Below are 20,434 nucleotides of genomic sequence, written 5' to 3'. Positions count from 1 at the left end.
GGAGAGTCCTCAAAAAATTAAAAATAGAGCTGCCATACAACCCAGCAATTTCACTTCTGAGTATTTACCAGAAGGAAACAAAACAGTCATTTGAAAAGATATATGTACCCCTATGTTCATTGCAACATTACTAAAAATAGCCAACATATGGAAGCAAATTACATGAATATCCATTCATTTGTTGATTGGAAGCAATCAATAGATGAATGGATAAAGAAGATATCTATCTATCTATCTATCTATCTATCTATCTATGTATAAAACTTAACAATAAAAAAGAATTAAATATTGCCATTTGTGACAACATGAATGGACTTAGAGGGTATTATGCTAAATGAAATAAATCAGACAGTGAAAGACAAATACTGTATGATCTCCCTTATATGTGGAATCTAAAAAAAATAAAAGATAAATGATAAATGAGACAAAACAGAAACAGACCCATAGATACAGAGAACAAGCTGATGGTTGCCAAAGGGGAGGGGTGTGCGTATGGGAATAAAACAACGATAGGTATATTTTTAATAAGAAAAAAAAGTGTGTTCCCACCCAGGCCTCTGTAGTGCGTCAGGAGCAGGTCTGGACTGAGCGTGAGAAGAGAGCAGTTCTCTACAGGTCTTAGCATGGGATCCCTTTTTCCATTGTTCATAGCAGTGACAGAAAAGGAGATATTTCCCCCTTCTTTTTTCTTCATGTTCTGGCACATGGACAACTTTCCCCTGGGACCAGAAGCATTAAGGCTGACCCGCATTTCCTGCAGCAGGCTGACTGTGTGAATCCAGTGAACCTGCTTTGCAAACGCTAGGTCTGCTCACTCTCTTCCCCAAATGCTGACTATACTGAGTTCTTGAGATGGGGTGTCCTCCCACTGGGTTTCTTGTGAGAGAAGGAAAAGAGATTTCCTGGGCTATTGGTCTTTCTAGCTGGTGGGGTGCTTCCTGCAAGTGGTGCTTTTTTTTTTTTTTTTTTTTTTTTTTTTTAAACCAATTCTTTTCATTGCAAGGAGCTCTGGATCTACTTTAAACTGCTTCGTTATTTACCACGTTAAGAAAAAGGCAGGTATTATCCCATCTGTGAGGTGCTGATTGATTGTAAAATGTCCTTGTAAAATCTAAAAAGTATTTGGAATTTGCCAACACTGCTGAACAGGGGACAGAGAAGTAATTTCTACAGCCTCGTGTTTGTCGAGTTATTAGGAAGACTTGCGCCTGTAAAGGACCCAGGGAAATCATCTAGTTTATTCCTCTGGCTCTGGGTGAATCGGCCACGCAAATGGTCATGCGCATGCGCATTCCTGTCTCAGGCATCTCCTGGGAGGGGGATTACAAGACTTCTCTTTGTAACCTAATATGATATGTATCAATTTATACACCAAGAATTTATCCTAAAAGCTAAGCTGACATCTTTCTGGACTGACTTAAAGCCAATTTTGGGTTGTTTTCTCCTTGGAGATAGAGAACTTTGATCTAATAACACTCCATATATTACTCAACCACCCCTTGAGGCCAGTCTCGGTTACTTTAACCATTTCGTTCCCCCGCCCCTTTCCAAATCTATAATCAGATTACTTTTTGCCTTCTAAGTACTATATTCTTTAGCTATCTGTGACTCATTTTTTTTTTCTCCACGCAAAACTGTGCACTGCTTATGTTTCCCTTAACTTCTTGATCCATTTGCCAACTGTGCCAGGCCAAGAACAGACACGCTTCCCTGTGGTGGCACAGCCCTGGTGACAGAGATAGCCACCAAAAAACACCCAGAGAATGGAAAAAGTATCTGCGATATTAGACTGTGTTTCTGCCTAGAATACAGATTAGACTAAACAGTAAGCATGTATTGAATAAACTGCGTAAGTTAAATTTCATACATATGTTATTTTCTTTGCTGCCTGTGCATTTAAAAAAATACACTTTTCTTATAGGACATCCTTTTTTTTTTTTTTTAAATCATGTCCTTAGTATAATGGAATGCACTCTATTGGAGATTTTTACATTAATTAAACCACTCACTTAGGGTAGAGAATTAGCAATTTTGAAGACTGGTATTACCCAGAAGCTATTTTGTTCCCCAAAGTAACACTGATAAGAGACTACTCCCAGAATGCCATGGGCCTTTTCAGTTAAAACTAGGATGGGTGTAACTTCATTACTTCCTGAAGCTATATCAGTTACAAATATGTGGAAACAGAGAAGATTAAGCTATCATGGAGAATTTTCTTTTGAATGATTCATATTTTTCATGGGTAGAACTGTTTATTCTCTCTTGCAGGTATGAAGTAAATATTGAAGGTTCATTTCATTTCTTCTGAATATCAGATATCTGACAGTGAAATTAAGTTTGGGAACAGGCTGAGATTTTAGTGTCCCAGTGAACGGGATGTAATAAAAACTCCATAAAGAGCCAATTCTTTGTCATGTACTTTGAACATTATGTTTCACTAATAGTGATTTTCTATTTTTCAATGCTTGAGGGAAAGTAACATAATTGTAGCTTAATTATGCGTGGCTCTGAAGTAAATCAAGATCATCTGTCCAAATCATGTTTTAAATTTATTTTTAACTATAGTTGACATATAATATTATATTAGTTTAAGGTGTACAACAGTGATTCAAGATTTATATGCCTTCCAAAGTGATCGCTACAGTAAGTCCAGTAACCATTTGTCACCATACAAAGTTATTATATTATTGACTCTATCCCCTATGCTGTACATTACATCCCCATTACTTATTTTATAACTGGTTGTTTGTGCTTCTTAATTCCCTTCCCCTTTTCTGCCCAATGCTCTACCCCCCACCCAAATCATGTTTTAGTAAAAATTGTCCTACTCTGAACACCCCAGATTTTAAAAAATATATTTTTTCATTGATTTCAGAGAGGAAGGGAGAGGGAGAGAGATATAGAAACATCAATGATGAGAGAGAATCATTGATTGGCTGCCTCCTGCACACCTCCTACTGGGAATTGAGCTGTAACCTGGGCATGTGCCCTTGACTGGAATTAAACCTGGGACCCTTCAGTCCGAAGGCTGATGCTCTATCTACTGAGCCAATCCAGCTGGGACAACACCCCAGATTTTTAAAAATATGTTTTTATTGATTTCAGAGAGAGGAAGGAAGAGGGAGAGAGAGAGAATCATCAATGATGAGAGAGAATCATCTATCGGCTACCTCCTGCATGCCCCCTATTGGTGATTGAGCCCAGAACTTGGACATGTGCTCTGAACAGGAATTAAACCATGACCTCCTGGTTCATGGGTAAATGCTTAATCACTAAGCCACACCAGCCAGGCAACACCCCAGATTTTAAATCAATTAAATTTTAGATTTTTGTCATGTTAGTGATAAGTTTCTTCCCTTCTGGAAGCTTTGCCAGCAAAATGACTTTCTGCATGGTTTGGTTTTTCCTCACCTGATTTGAATGCAGGGCCTTCTTACTCAGTGGGAAATGAGCATGTGAAGGCCTATGGCAAGATGGTGATGGCCAAGCCTTTCTGGTGCAGAATATGCCTTGCCTGCTTAAATGTACCTGGGCATTTGACTTGTCATTCTCCCTTGTCAAGTAACTCCTCTAGAGTCTGTCATTTTCTTGGAAATGGCTTAAGGATCTGTGCTTTCTCCTCTACCTCACATAAAGGGTTGAATCTGGGTGTGAACAGATGCATTCTATTTAAATGCCTACCACTTCATACTCATGCCCTCTCTTCTAGCAGATGGAATAATATCCAGCTTTTTATGGGAAAACATCCCAACCCTAACCTTCTCTTCCTTCCTTTTCACCTCCTTGTCCTTTTAAAGGATAGTCTTAGATCGATTGATAATGTATCAGAGTATCATGCCATGCAGTCTGAGTGTCTTTGTTTGGAGGGTTGGAAGGGCAGATTTTAATTGTTGGATGTCTACTGGATGCCAGCCACTGAGGTGAACTGAAGTTGAATTTTGTATCTCTCACCTCCAGGATGGCAGCAGGAGGGACAAGCTGGAGCAAAGGTGTTCTGACTCGGTGGTTGTGCAAAAGTTATTAGCGATGACTTCACAATAGCAAATTGCAACACTTGGGACCTGGCTAGTGGTGTCCCTTCAGCTACAGGAAAGAGTGCAAACAAAAGTGTCACCTTCAATTAAGAGTCACAGCCATCCAAAACTGGAGGACTTTTTCAAGTCTTTTTCCAAAGAAGAATGGAAGTGTCAGTTGTTCACATAGGCTTCTTGGTAAGACAGAATCAACCATTCAAGAAGACAGCTGACCACTGCTGAGGTGGCGGGACAGATGCAGAATAGGGATTCTGTTTACTGATTTTGCCTCAACTGCTAAAGCCCTGCAAGAAGAAATCATAGCTAGCAGTCGTGGGGTATTTACCATGTGCCAGGATTCCTTTTCAGCCTTTTATATCCTATTTGATTTAAACTTCACAGGCATATTAGTATTATTTTTCAGATTGGGAAGCAGATACAGAAAGCATGACTACCCTGCCTAAAGTCATGTAGCTTGCATGAGACGGAGCCAGGCAGTCAGATCTGAAAGGCTGCAAGCCCTTAAACCAGAAAGATGGGGCTCCTTGGGGTCAGGTTTTCCGGGCTACAACCTGGGAGAAGAAAGAAGCCTAGCATCTCTCTTCAAAGGCAGTTTTCTAGAGAATTTGGAGGATTCTGTTTGCTTGTGTATTGGTACCCAGTCATGTGATACGGAGGAATGCATGGCTCATAAACACATTTCCTGGGAATTAGCTCAGAGTGTGGGAAGTTTTCTGCCTATGAAGCTCTTACAGGTGATTTTGCTCTTTTACAAAAAACCCTGCTCCGGACTTTGCCAAGCTCAGCCCTGGAGCTCCCCCGGGAGAACGGGAAGAAGTTTCATCTTAGGCTGATGGAGTGAAAGCCCCAGGAAAGTGGCATTTTAGAGAAGAGGTTTGATCAAAGCCAGTAAAGCTGAGGATAATTCCTTAAATGTATCTTTATGTAAACAGGGAGGACTCAATAAGATTTTAAAATAACACAGTTGAGTAAGTGAAACAATTGAAGATAGGCATCTGATTCAAATCCAATTCAGCAACTGCAACAATATTATCTGATGAGGGAGATTTGGTGTCACATGTTCAAAGCTGGCTTTAAGTCCTTAAGAGGTATCAAAATAATCAAAGTGTTTTCTTTGCTCTTAGCTGTCTTGTGAAAGAATTACAAATGGCTGAACCATTTATGTTGATCAGAAACCACAGTTGGGAAGTGGAAAGAAAGCGGGTTTCTGAGCACAAAGCAGGGAGGGAAGAGACTCCATTATCATAGCGTCTCTCTTAGAAGCGTAATGCTCTCTCTGCCTCAGATCCCAGGCCCCAGGCCATCGGAGGCTCTTTGGAGAGGAGTATGTCTAATGTGCAAAAATCAGAATTGGAAAAGGGATTCCCAAACTTGGCTGATGATCATAATCCCCTGGAGTGCTTTTTGAAAGGAACAGATTTCCAGGCTCCTCCCGTGGAAGTTCTGATTCAGCAGGTGCAGACTGGAATCCAGGAATATGAATGTTAACACATGTCCCTACGTGGGAGTCTTATGATCCACAAGGACTGGGGGCCACAGTCTAGTACACACGTTTTATAGATGAGTAGACTGAGGCTTGGCAAGGATAATTAATATACTTATTCCTATTTTAAAGGTGAGTTGAGGCTAGAATTTCTTTTACTTTTTTTGCCTTTGGCTGTAGATTCAGTGTTTTTTTTTTCAGGTCTCTGAGTACACAGGCATTAGACAGTTAGAGATGAGTGTGTGTGTGTGTGTGTGTGTGTGTGTGTGTGTGTGTGTGTGTAAGGGAGAGAGAGGGGAGGGATGAATCCAGGTATATAAGGATGAGGACTTTCAGTAGATGTTAAATATTAGGCTATTAATAATAATGTCATTCTTTTGAAGTGTAGTCAGATGAGTAAAAAAATCTCTGACTCTTGGAATAAAAATGTTTATTCTATGAAAACATAATTATTTAGTACACTGTCTCCTGAAAGAAGTAAAAAACACAAAAAAGAGAAATAAGATATGCTTTCCAAATGGCTACTCAAGAAAATATTAAACTTGTCCAAGCCTTACAATCATGTAGAAGAGTCATGCCTTCTTTCTACATGTAGAAAAGGTAATTAGATAAGATAGTGAAAAATCACTATCAATCTTACAATCATGTAGAAGAGTCATGCCTTAGAAAAGGTAATTAGATAAGATAGTGAAAAATCATCCTATTGTTTGCATCTTCTCTTCCCATTGGATTTTGAGCATCTTGCAGTCAGGGAGGGTATCTTATTCCTACTTACATTCCTAAAGCCCAATGTCTAACATATAATAATAATAATTATTATTTATTGAACATATTTAATTTTCAAAAGAATCCCGTGCAGTAGGTATGTTATGAACCCATATCTCACATGAGGAAATGGACATGCAAAGACCATCTGGTTTGTTTACTGAGCTCCGGCAGGCAGATGCAGCTATGGGGCTGGAGATAAGGATACGGACTGTGAATTTTCAAAGTTGATACTAAGTAGGATCTCTGAGTAGATGAATAAGGAGCAAGAAGGACCAAATCTTGCACACCTGACATGTTTTGGGGTCAGAAAGATAAACCAGGAAAGCAGATAGTTAAATGAGATCTGATATGACTTTAGTTAAAAAAATACCCTCCTGCAGATGATGAACTGTTTAATGTGCTCATCTTTTATGTGTGTGTCTACTCAGTGAGGTATTTTGCCCCAACTACCTACAAGATATTCTCACCAAGGTATTCTCACTATTTGCTCACTGGAAATCTTGCCAGAACTCCAAACTTAATATTTCCCAAACCGAATTTGGCTCCTCAACTTCCGACTGTGTTTTGTGTCCTCTATTTCTCCTGACAGGAGCCCACATTTTGCTTAAAACTCTTGACTTCCCAGTGTATTCCACTAGCTTCCAAGGCCCAGAAATAGTACTTGTAAGGGCCTCATTGCCCACACCCCTCTGCTTGAGTTCAGGCCCCCAATACCTCTACCTGGGAATGTTGCAATCACCTCTTAATTCATCTTCTCAAGTTTTCACTCTCGTCCCTCTAATCCATCATACACACTGCTATTACCACTTTCATAATTTGGTATTGCATCTTCTGACTCATCCAACCCTCTTAAAACCCTCACCAGCTTCAATTTGCTGACAACAGTGGTTTCCTATGTGGCCCCTCAAATGAAATCTTGTCCAGAAACTCCAGTATGTCAACTAGATAGAAGCAGGCTGTTCTCGTCACACCAGGAGCATATCCTGGCTCATTGCCCATCTGTCTTCACAACACCCACAACTCAGCAGAAGAGGTTTTGAATAAACGCCAACTTCCTGGGCCGCATATCAGGGACTTCTGAAATTTTCTCCCAACTTACTGTTTCTATTTTATTTCCCATTTGTGCCAATAAGGTCCCCTACAGTCGAGTCAAAGGGAACTGTTATTTTCATACATTCGCTCTGCTTCCCCACTTTGTGTCCTTTGTTTATTTGAATAGCATTCTCTTCTGTTCAGATGCCCTCCCTTCGTCTGCGGGCGTCCACATCCTGTCTTTTAAGACCCACCTTGAAAGCTTCCTCAGTGGAGAGCTCCCCCCTCAATTCATTCTCCCTTATTGCTAAATAATTTTCTTCTCCCTTATTCCCTCATGGTTCATTAGCTGGGTCTCTTGTAGGCACATATCCTTTCTGTTTTGTACTAGAATGATTCATTTTAATTTATTGATTTTTAGAGAGAGAAAGAGGAAGGTAGAGAGTGAGAGAGCAAGAAAGAGAGAGTTGTTCCACTTATTTATGATCCATTGGTTGATTCTTGTATGTGCCCTGACTGGGGATTGAACCCACAGCCTTGGCATATCTGGACGAGGCTCTAACCAATTGAGCTACCTGGCCAGGGCCTAGAATTATTTAATGTTAGTTTTCTCTCCCCTTGTAGAGTGCAAAGTCCTTGAAATTAGGACAATGGTGGATTTGCCCTTGTATTCTTTCTCAGGGTAAGAGACACACCTTGAGCTTGTTGCTCACATTCATTTGTTGGATGAATAATAACTTTGTGGGCATCCAGAAGGAAGGGATGAAGGCTTCATTATTATTGTGCCTTACCCATCACGCATCGGGCAGGGCTGGGCTTACAGCAGACCTTGTATTGAGTACATAAAACGGGCAGACATTTTATTTGACTTTGTAGCTATAATATGTACTTGTACATTTTCAGCTGCCTTCTGGAATCCACTGATGGGGGATCCTCTGGAGAGCTATAAAATAACAATTTGTTCATTCGGTGTGGAGGTGAGGGGAACAGTATTAGCACCGCCATTTTGTTCATGATGTTCACAGGCTAATAGAGGTTAAATGCATTTCAGGCAATTAGAGGCAGAATGTTAAAATGCCTTTCTTTGCTAGGGCTCTTCCATCCTAGGTCATCTTTCCAAAAAGTATTTTGTAGCATGTTCCCTTTGAGGTCATCCACTGCATGTCACTGTCTTTAGGGCAGCAGCTCTAAAGGGATCTGGAAAGAATCTAAGAGTTTGGAACTTTTATAGTTAGGCATCTCTAGCGAGGTGGATAAATAGTTTGAGTTGAAAGAGCCCCGAGGACTGTGGCAGTAAGCTTCTGGGAAGGGCAGTGGGAAGTCTGAAGGAATAAATTAAAGTACCAGATGCCCTTTATATGGCTCAACTTCTCAGCGTGAGTCAGTCCCAACTTCCCAGCTTGGGTCACAAGTTTATCTTCTCTAAGGGCTGTGAAAGCAGCCACAGCGGCAGGGGATGATGGATGGCGTTGTACTGAGGAAGGGTGTGCGTGGAAGTTCTGTTGGGGTCTTGAAATTCCCCAGGAAGTTTCAAGAATTTCTTGTAGTCTACTCAGTAAGTTAAAAAAAAAAAAAAAAAAACCCAGGGAGGGGAGGTTTCACATAAATCACTTGGCATAATTGTATATATTTCAGTATCATATAGGAAAAGCTTGAGTATAAGTGTGTAATAACAAGGGGGAAGATTTTTGTGATCATCACTTGGGAAAATTAAAAAGAAAGCATATAATTACTTAATTTGAAAGTTTCATTAAGTGCAAGTTACAGTTCCTCGTTTATATACCTTTCGCTTACAGGCTGAAATCCCTTAAAGCACACAGGCTTAGAGATATGCCTGTTGTAACCTGTTCCTCATTTCTCTTGCAGTTACAGAACTGCCTGGAGTTTCTCATTGATAAGAAAATCAGGTGTTTTTCAACAATTACTCACTCTTTTATGAAAATGAAAATAATGTGCATATTTCCTGAATCAAATTGGACATTTAAGTGTCATTTCTTTGGTTAAAATATTCACAGTAATTATGTATTAAGTGCCAACTTACTCATTGATATTATCATCTAAGAATGCATAAGTAGACCTAGAATATAAAATAACTGCAGCATAATTGGAAGTAGAAATAAAAACTCTCTTAATATTTCACACAAAATCGATTCACAATGTTTACCTTAAACATTGAATATACAATACAAAGCAGGAATTGAGGACACCCTTTTAGAGTTTCATTGCTTGATTTAAATTTCAGCTTCTTCACTAATTTAACTGTGTGATCTTGGTCAAGTCACTTAACTTTCCTATACCTAAATTTCCTCATCTGAAGAATGGGAATAATTACAGAACATATCTGTATTAGTCAGTTTGTACTACAATAATGCTGTGTAACAAACAGCTCCCCTCCTCCCCGTATCTCAGTGGCTTACAAACATAAATATTTTTTCTCCCTTAGGTCAACTGTGGCAGCTCAATTCAAGGCTGAACATTGGGCTTAGATTTACTCTACAGGTACCAAGCTGAAAGAGAAGTGGTTCTCTGAAGGGAATGTCTGGAACAGAAGGGAATGAAGCAAACCATTTATCAGTCCCAGTCAGAGCCTCTGCTTGCATACATTCACGTTTCATTGGTCAAATAAGTCATATGGTCAAGCTCAACATTGAGGATAATTATACTTTTCCCATGGAAAGAGGAAGGCAGATTAGTAGTTGCTGAACAATAATATCTACCTCATTATCTTAAGGTTGTAGTGAGTGTTAATTGATATAATATGCATAAACTCTTAGCACATTTGCTTGCCACATTGTAAAATATCAATAGGCAGTCATTATTATTTCTTATATGCCACAAATTGAAGACAGCAAAAAACAAAGGAACTTCTGGGAATTCAGTCAGTTGACCTTACCGAGATTTATGTTCCAACTCATCCTAAGTCTCTCCTTTATTGCCCATGTTTTCCATTCTTGTGGTAGAACCTGAAAGACTGTCAGCAGTGTGGAAACAGAGGGGGGAAGGCTGGTGCTCAGTTGACCCCTGATTGCTACTTCTGTAATGGTCCAAAAGTGTCCCAAATTCCATTTTCTTGGGGCTATGGCAGTGAGTTATGAATCTTGGGAAGTACATAATTTCTCTGAATTTCTTCTTCCCCTCCCTCCCTTCCTTCTTTCTGTCCTTCCTTCCCCCCTTCTTTCCTTTTTCTATCTTTTCTTTCATTTCTTCTTTTTAAAAATAAAATGGGACTTTTATCAGATGAATGGATTGGGTCTCAGTACTTACTATAACCATTGACTCTTACAGTGAATTTGTCTTAGGGTCTTGGAAGTGAAACAGTTTGGGATTTAACATATTTAGAAAATATGAGAAAAAGAAGCCAACTTGTGGTACAAATCTGATGAAGCCTCAGCCAACCAGGCATGAGCTCTGGAGCTAGACTAGCTTTCCTGAACTCTCCTGAGCTGGGTCAAGATGACTAATCCTTTAACTTTCTGCCTAGCCTGGCTGGTGTAGATCAGTAGTTGAGCATTGACCCATGAACCAAGAGGTAACCAGTTCGATTCCTGGTTAGGGCACATGCCTGGGTTGCGGGCTCTATCTCCAGTAGATGGCATACAGAAGGCAGCCAGCAATCAATGTTTCTCTCGCATCAATGTTTCTATATCCCTATCCCTCTCGTTTGCTCTCTCTCTAAAATCAATAAAAAATATTTAAAAATTTCTGCCTAGATTAGTCATTTGATGTGGGCTGCCCAAGAAAGGGTATATCTTGGGCTTGAGGACTCTGTGGGTGAGGCAGACCCTGAAGGAGCTGGTGGCTAGAAGCTGCGTGCAGAATGCACACCCTGCGGCTGGACAGCAAGGCCTATCTGAAGAGGGATCTGTGTGGTTCATCTCCATGTCAACCACAATAACCTAGTGCATTGTGCACATTTAGTAAATGTTGATTATTAGTATTGTTGCTGGCTACCATTGATGTTTATGTATAGTTTTGCTATTTCAGCTCTCTTCTGGCCCCCCTGCCACTCCCAAATGGACTGTTTTCCACCTTTGCTTGGCATAGTCTCTAAGAGAGCTGTTTTTTTATTCTGAGGGCCACGATGGTAGCAAAACCCATTAGGTTCCTTTGGCTTTTAGATTTTAAGAACACTCTGGCCCCTGTGTTCACTCATGAGTTTCCAAGTCAGCTAGCCTAACTAGTCAGAATATGGAGAAGATTTTCACAGAATCCCAATATCCATTAAAATTGGGCCTGTGTCCAAAGTCTATTAGGAATGATGCCATGAAATCTCTAAGATATGCCTCTATCATTCCTGGAAGAAGTCTAGACATTTAGAGAAGTGGATTCACAGTCTTATAGAATAACGGATAGTTGGAATAGGAGAAAAACACAAATTAACGGTTCCTCTTCCTCCTTTTATAGTTGAGGGAACAAAGGCATCGAGAGCCACGAGTTGTTCAAGTTCACACAACTCTTTACTAGCAGAACTGGGGTAGAAGCCAGACTCTCAGGCCAGTGGTTGTCCATGCCATTATACAGTGTTTAGACAGCATTGAGGTGTAAAAATTTGGGTCAGCATTGGAGTTGGACAACTGGGTTCAAATCCTGGCTCAAATGCTTACAAGCAATGCTGAAAATTATCTATACCGACCTATCCATTACACTACATAAAACATGGCTAGTGCAGCTGAGGAAAGACATTTTCAATTTTATTTAATTTTAATGAATTGAATGTGGTTAGTGGCAAACGTTTTAGGCAGTGCAGAGCTAAAGAACAGGATCATGTCCTATCTAGCCCTAAATTCCTAGGCTATAGCCCAGGACATGGTGTTTCTCAGTACTTGTTCATTGTCATGTTCAAAAGAGCATATTGATGAGGTAGGGTGTTGAGGGTAGCATAGAAGACAGAGTTCAAGTCTGTTCTACTTTACTTTACCTAAGACCCATATTTTGGTAGTGTAGCATAGTGGATAAGACCACAGAGTGTAAAGCTCACATGCCTGGATTTAAATATGGAGCCTGCCATTTATTAACCTTGATCCTCTGTGCCTTGGTTTCCTTATCTGTAAACTGGGAATAAAATAGTGTTTCTTATATAGTATTGCGTGTGTGCTTGCATTGATTTAATATCTGTAAAGTTCTTAGAATAGCTCCTGGAACATACCAAGTTCCCTCATGCACACATGGTCTTACTAAAACGAAATCCCACCTGGATTAAGCCTTTATGTATCTTTGCATTCTTTCCACCTCTCAGAAAAGCTGAGGAACTACTTGAGCTCTAAGTTCTTAGGCAGAAATGTTTCTTTCATGTTGTTGATGCTACTTGGGACAACGTGACCTTGTTGTGTTGTTGGGTTAAGTCCAGAAACTTTTAACCCAAACCCTCATCCCTAAATGGAGCCAATTCACCAACGTGTCTGGTGTGAGGAGGAGAAGTGAACTGCTAAAAACAATGAGGTCAACCTTCTGAACTAAACAGGGTAATGATAGCTGGCCCCATAGAAGATACGACTGCTAGGAAATTCTGCACCCATGTTTATACAAAACCAAGTAGGAAATGTTTGCCAATGGAATAAATAAAGGATCCTTCTGGTTACATAATGTTTCGTTGTGCCCCAGTTTGAGGCTGTTTTGGAATCGTTGCTTAGTCTAGGTTTGAATTTTGCAGCTCAGCCTGCCATCTCCTCTTTTGTTTGCTTGCTCTTGATACTTGAAGTGTCATTCTTTTCAGTTCCCTAATGGCCTGAGTTAAAGCGGGACCAGAATGTGACTTCATTGCTTTGGCTTAAGACAACCCTTATGATCTACTTCGTTTCTGAACCTCTGACCCAGGGATAGATTTGGATCGGGGCAGGGTGATGGGCTGGAGGTGGTGGGTCCAAGTGTCTCATGTACCTGGAGAAAGAGGAGGCTCTATCTTTACTAAATCATATCTGTTTGTTGAGATCCTACTATGTGCCAAGCATTATGCTGAGCACAGCCTCGGGCTTTCACAATAACCTTGCAATGTACGCAATTATGATCCACAGATATGAAGTGGTTTTAAGTAACATGTTCTAGCTCAGAAGCTAGGGTGACTTAGCCCCCAAGTCTCTGATTTTTCCCTTCTGTTACATGCCTTTCCTGGAGTAGAAATTAAAGCAGCTATTTTAATTCAGTTGCTTCAGTTTCCCTTTGTAACCTGGAAAAAAATCTAGCTGTAAAAAAAAAATCCAGGTAAATCCTCACAATTCAACACATTTTCATTTGTATAGGTGATCAAATTCATTACATCACATTTTGAACTTGTCACTACCCTGAAAAGGGAACCACCTTCTCCCCACCTAGTACACACTTCATAAAAGCATTTATTGAGCTCCTACTGCATGTGATGGCTGCATGTAAGTCCCAGGCGGCAGGGGCTACAAGTTACAAAGTCCCAACATGCTTCTCAAAGATTGTGGGTCTTGGTGAAGCCAATTTTACTATCTTGGGCATCAGTTTGCTTATTTATAAAATATTGGTGTTCAAGAGCCCTCTGAAATTCTAGGGTATGGCAACCTTGAGTGAGGATTTAGACCCTCACAGAGAAAAACTCAACTCTCTGGTCTCGTATCCCTGGGGAGGCTCCTATGGCTCATTCAGAAATTCTAGAAAAATCAAGAAAACATATCCATGACCCTGTCCCCCAAGTACCCTTTAGAATCCAGTAGGATTGAAAGATAACTAAAGGGAAAGGCAGGAATGAAAGTTGTAGTGGTATTTGACCTTTCCTGGGCGTTTCTTACTTCTCCAGCATTGCTGTATATGTTTTACTAGGATTGTATTTACTCATTTAGTCAAGTAGTCCAATGATTTAGAGCAGTGCATAGGACATTTGAGTGAATCCAGGAAATCGAAAGGATGAACAAGGGTGCAAATGGATGGGGAAAGGTGCCTTAAGTCTGGGTGGCTGGCTGCCCAAGTGATGTGAGGTTCACATTGATGGCCCCTGAATTTCTGATTAGAAGGACCAGAACCTGAAATTCAGTTGGAAAAGGGCATATGGAATTTATTTTGAAGCTTTGTTTGTTTGACACACATAGTTTTTGTTTAGTTTTATGTTTATTTGTTGGGGGGTGTCTGTTGGTAGAGATTGTGATGCCCAACTCCAACATACAAAGCTGTTCCCAGGTGCCATCACTTGGTCCCCAGCAGATCTTCTTTGTACCAGGGATCCAAGTGTCTGAAATTGCATCATTGAAGACTCATTCATTCCTGCTCTGCCTTTTCCCTGCAGCCTTACTTTTTATGAATTTATTTTTTCTTGAGGATTAACTAACGTTCAGTGAGGTGTGCAGATCCTAAATATACAGTCTGAGCTTTGACAAATATATATTCCCATGGATCCACCACTACTGTCAATCTTTACATTTTATCTCCCCCAAAAAGTCCCCTTATGGCCCTTTCTAGTCATTCCCTGCCCCTTTGCTCATCCCACATGACAACTATTCTGATTTGTTAGATTAGTTTGACCTGTTCTAGAACTTCACATACATGGAACCCAACAGTATGTACTCTTCTGAGTCTGGCTTCTTTCACTTAGTGTAATGGTCTTGAGGTTTTCGCACATTGCTGCATGTACCACGAGTTCGTTGCTTTTAATGCTGAGTAGTATTCCATTGTGCAAATAGACCATGACTTTTTAAAAAAACTTTATTACTCAGAAAAGCTTCATTTTTAAATTTAGCTTTCTGACTCTGTGCTTGTGCTTTCACTACTTTCACAACACTTTTTTGCTCCTCAATAAGGAAAGCACGCTTGATCCTGGACACATTTAGCACACATGGGTCCACCATAGGCCCTGCTGACATGTTTTTCATTTTAGACAAACTCAGAACTTTAGGTCTCACAGCACGAACTCTGCAAAGTCAGCTTAGGCTCATGCCACATGCAGATTTTGGTGCTTTCCCCGCCTTCTTGGTATAAAGGTAAACAATTCTATTGCCTAGTTTTGTTAGAGGCTGTATTTGTAGGACAGCCTCCAATTGTATGTCAAACACTGGACCATTGTGAATGCCTGAAGTCATCGTGCCTGAAGAGCTACCATAAGTTTTAAAATTCATTCTTGCAGATGGACATTTAGGTTGTATGTAATTTTTGGCATTATAAATAAAGCTGGTATAAAAGTTCATGTACAAGTCTTTTTTTGGCACATGCACTTATTTCTTTTATGTAGATGCATAAAGGAGATTTGTTGGATCAGAGGGCAGGTGTATGTTTAACTTCATAAGAAACCACGAGAAGAAAGAAGTTTTGCAAAGAAGTTATGCTATTTTTCACTCTTACTCAATATTTTCTCTTGAAAGATCAGCAGTGCTGGTAGGGGCATCTTTCTACTATTCTATCTTCTCCCTCATCTACTCCTTTCCTTGTCAAAAAGGCCAAGTAACCAAGACAATGTTAATTAGTAAACATTCCCATCTCTGATTACTTAGGCTTTTTATTCATCAATTCAGTCAGCCAAAAAATCATTCAGTTGAAAGGTACAAAGAAATGAAAAGGTGAAGGTCTTGAAAATTCAAGGAGAAAGCAGCAGCATCCTTCATGATGACTATTGATTGCTTTCCCCTTAAGATCACGAAAAATACAAGAATACCACTCTTGCCATTTCCATTGACATTACACTACTGTAGGTCACACCAGTGCAATAAGGCAAGAAAAAGAAAAACAGGCATAAAGAAGGAAAGGGACAATACAATTCTTTATTCACAGATGACATTTTTATCTATGTGGACAAACCTAAGGAATCTACAGAAAAGATGTTAGAACTAATCTGTAAGTTTAGCAAAGTTTCAGCATTCAAGGTTGACATACAAAAGCAATTGCATTTGTATATCAAACAGCAATCAACTGAAAAATAAAATAAAAAATACCATTTAGAATAATATCAAAGACCGTAACATGCTCACATTCATTTCTAACAAAAATGTGTAAGACTTATACACTAAAAAATACAAAACATTGCAGGGACAAAAGATTCAAGTAAATGGAGAATTATATTATATTTATGTATTAAAAAAACTCAATTTCATTAAGATGTCAATGCTTCTCAAATTGATTTCTAGTAATGTTGGCAAGCCTTTTCTGTAAAGAGCCAGATAGTATGCATTTTAGGTTTTGCAGGTCATATGATCTTAATTACAACTACTCAGCTCTGCCTTTGTAATATAAAAGGGTAGACAATGTATAAATGAACATTTGTGGTCATGTTTCAATAAATCTTTATTTACAAAAACAGGTTGTGTTTGTTCCTCTTCTATTACCCATCAGCTGAAAAATGAGAAGTGAGACCAGATTCTCTCTAGGGTTCCTGCCAATGTTCTCTTGGTAAAAGTGAAAGGGTTCTTGTCTTTAATAGTGCCAGATGAAGAGAGCTCATAAGTTATCATACTGTTTATTTGGCTGCTAATTCTCTTGCCAGCCCCATCTTCATTTATAAAAGGATGAAAATAAATCTTGCATGGTAATGAGGAGATCAAGAGAACTGATTGATGTAAAGGTGTGGAGATCTGGGACAATGCCAGGTTCATTCAAACACATGCCTATCCCCCATGCTCCCTTTTTATTACAATATTTTCCCATTTGTTTTCAGAATTTACCTTTAGAAGTTTAAAATACTGTTTTCTATTACCCACGGAGGCTTCAGATGACAAGCCTGGCCTCAGGATGTTTACATTTGCGGTGGCCCAGCTGCTATTGCTGCATTTTGCAGTGTGAGCTTCTGGAGTTTGATCTCTAATAATCTCTACCCTCGACCTTCAGGTGCCTGTCTCTGAAGGACTTGGCTTTATTTCAGGGGTCACAGTGAAGAAAGTTCAGGAAGCCCTGGGGTGGCAACCCAGAAACATCAGGCGCCTCGCTCCTATTGTCTTTTTAAGAAGACATGTTTCTTATTGTAAATATTATACTCCACCCTCCCAGTGTAATCCCAAATAATGTTAGCTCTGGGGAAAGTCGATAAGTGGTGAGAACTTAAGGCCTTCCCTGTGTTAGGAATAAAGGCTGGTAATGTACTGGAATTTTCTTCCACCGTATACCTTGGACCCTCCCTTCAATTACTTCCCTTGTGCTTTCTGGTCTTGAGCTGCCTAAAGATGAGGGTTGGTAAGCTGCTTCCTTTGGCCCTGCCCTGTGTGGCATTTGTCTTGCAACTTTCCCATGCTTGTTTCAACAGGAGAAAAAAAAGCAAATAGATTGACATATGGCTGCCCTGAGGCTAGATTGTCACTGAAATAGATTTCTCCAAATAAAAATAAGGGACATTTTTGCTTGCAAGGCCTTGCAATGAAACAGAGTTAATAAAAACTGCATGGGAAACTCACATTGCAGCTATAAAAAAATTAAAAAATAAAATTCTTAGCTAAAGTCAGCAGTGATTGTTGGCTCAGGGTAGGAATTAGGGAGGAAAACATTCTGAAACTCATTGAAAGTGAAGAGGGAAGATTTATTACCCTTTATCCATTTGTTTAACCCTTCAGAAGTAAAGCTGGAGTCACACTTTCGTAGAAATTGATTAAGCCCTGGGTTTTAAGAGTAGTAGAGATAATTTTCTCTTGGTGGATAAGCCATTAAGCAGAAAATAGGGCTACTTAATTTAAAAACAAAAATAAACAAAACCCATTGAACTGCTTCAAAATAAAGACTTGATAAAATCATTGATGAAAATGTTTCCAGCTTCCTTCTTCCTTCTCCATCAGCCTCCATCTCTGGGTGGGTGTATCAGACATTTTTGAGGTTGGAGATTGAAGGGCAGGGACACCTCTCATCACTCTCCAATCCTCGAACCCCAGGGCCACCCCCTGGAATATCTCCTGGAGCCTTGGGGAGATGGCTAGTTTCTAGAGCACCTGGCAGGGGTCTTCCCTCCAAGAATTCAGCATCCAGGGTTTTTCTAGCCCCGGAAGGAGATGCCACTAGGCCATTAGGAAATGGAGATTGATTATCTGAGAAATTCACCATCTTTCTACATTGGGGATTCACCAAAGTCACTACTCTAATGGGAACCGGAGGCCTTGATTGATTCCCACTTAGGACTAGAAATGGAAAAAAAAAATCACAGCATCTAAGACAAGTGGGCTTTTAGCCCCTGGTTGCTAAGGGGGGTTTATACGAATATTTAGTGGTGTTTCAGGGTTCTTTCTTTCTCTCCCCTTAAAACCAATAAACTCTGGTCATTTTCACAAGTTTTTGCTAATTAATGCCACCACCGTGGCAATGGGGGCTGTTCTGCCAACAAGCTGCAACAAATGGGGTTTTTATTGCCGGTGGAAAAGTCTGGGGAATAATTAGCAGATCCAGGGAGATCCCTTGACTCTGGGCATCTGCATGGAAATGGCCAACCCTGGAAATCACTCAGGGAAATGGGGTCGGACTTTCCACCTTAGGGCACATTTATATTGTCAGTTACAGCCTTCAAACTGCAGTTGGACAAATGTGGGAAAATATTTTGTGAAATGCTAGACAAATGAACCTGATGTTGACCAATCTCAACTAGGAAAACTGGCTCTGCTTTGCTAAGCGCTGTACAGCAGCCAAGACTTGCAAATGAAATATTTTGATATCTCGTTAAACTTGTGTCCCCAGAGAGAAGCACACGCACATACACATGGCTGACTAGTGTCCCCCTCAAGGTGCCTGGCTGGGGAAGATACAGAAATGACAGACTCACTGGGTTGGAAGGGAACCTGGAGGTCGTGCAGTTCACAAGTTTGAAACCAAGGGACCCTTGGAGGGAATCCAGGGGGTCTGTGAATATGGATGGGAAAAGAATTACATTTTTGTTTTCATTAACCTCTAATTAAAATTTTCTGTTGCTTTCCATTTCAAATGTGGGCAACAAACTGAGGCCTTTGTAATAACCTGGTTGTTATTAAAAGGAAGGGAAGACTAGATAGAGGCATGCCATTTATACTGTATTTACCCCTCTCCAAGTCTATTCCCCACTGATTAATGCGGGAAGGAACTGAACAAAAGCAGTTGAGAGGCCCAGTAAAGGTCTGAATGACATGGGAAGGTGCTTGCCTGTCAATCACACCTGAAAACATAATTGTCCAGGATGGGTGTGGCCACTGCAAGTGTGAGAAACAAACAGAATCCTATATAATAAAGAGGTAATATGAAAATTGACCCTCACACCCTAGCACAAGATGGCTGCCCCATGTGGTCAAAGATGGCTGCCACAAGATGGCCGGCAGGGGAGGGTAGTTGTGGGTGTTCAGGCCAGCAGGGGAGGGCAGTTAGGGGTGACCAGGCCTGCAGGGGAGGGCAGTTGGGGGTGATCGGGCTGGCAGGAGAGTGGTTAGGGGGTGATCAGGCTGGCAGGCAAGCAAGTGGTTGGGAGCCAGCAGTCCCAGATTGTGAGAAGGATGTCCGACTGCCGGTTCCCAGATTGGAGAGGGTGCAGGCTGGGCTGAGGGACCCCCCCCCCCCAGTGCATGAATTTCATGCACCAGGCCTCTAGTCTCTATATATAAAAGCCTAAGCGACCGTTTGACTGGTAACTATGATGTGCATGACCACCAGGGGGCAGATGCTCAACTTACATGCATGGAAACATGGCACAGACTGATGAATCTTAGAGGGAAGGGGGTAGGGGGGAGGGAGGGAAGAGATTTCAAAGATCTTATATGCATACTAGAGGCCCAGTGCACAGATTCGTGCACCCTCTAAAAATCCGGAACCCCTCAGGGGATGTAAGACTGCCAGTTTTGGCCCGATCCCCTCAGGCCAGGTTGAGGGACCCCACTGGTGCACAAATCCATGCACTGGGCTTCTAGTAGGAATATATAAACAAAGGAGCCACCCTCTCTGGGCTCAACGGCACCTGGCTCCTGTGACTCCTAGGGTAGGGGGATGCGCTCCCCTGTGTCCACATAGCTCATGACAAGTTGGATTCCACATGTTAGCTAATGGACTTTAATTAGCTGGGATGCTGAACCACACCTGATGGGAGCATGGAACGGAAGCTCTGGGCACTGCCCTGTTCTGGCTCTGTTGGAACCCCACCTGTACCTTTTCCAGGACTGGCTTAAGGGGTAAGGGACTTTGGAACCTGAGAAATGTAACTCCACACCAATAAAGCCTTCTTCAACATCCCATCCTCCCCTGGGGGCTT

General features: G+C 40.8%; 1 pseudogene across 1 annotated transcript; it reads right to left on the bottom strand.

Annotated features, from left to right (window-relative positions):
- Positions 1-14,918: 14,918 nt before the first annotated feature.
- On the bottom strand, positions 14,919-15,331 carry LOC307107450 (large ribosomal subunit protein eL34-like; annotated as a pseudogene). Its single transcript has one exon. The product of its transcript is annotated as a large ribosomal subunit protein eL34-like (transcript).
- Between the last annotated feature and the right edge of the window lie 5,103 nt (positions 15,332-20,434).

Source organism: Cnephaeus nilssonii, assembly GCF_951640355.1.
Source record: "Cnephaeus nilssonii genome assembly, chromosome: 11".
NCBI lineage: Eukaryota > Metazoa > Chordata > Mammalia > Chiroptera > Vespertilionidae > Cnephaeus > Cnephaeus nilssonii.
The sequence above is the reverse complement of the archived record's forward strand: the minus strand, read 5'-3'. Positions and strand labels throughout refer to the sequence as shown.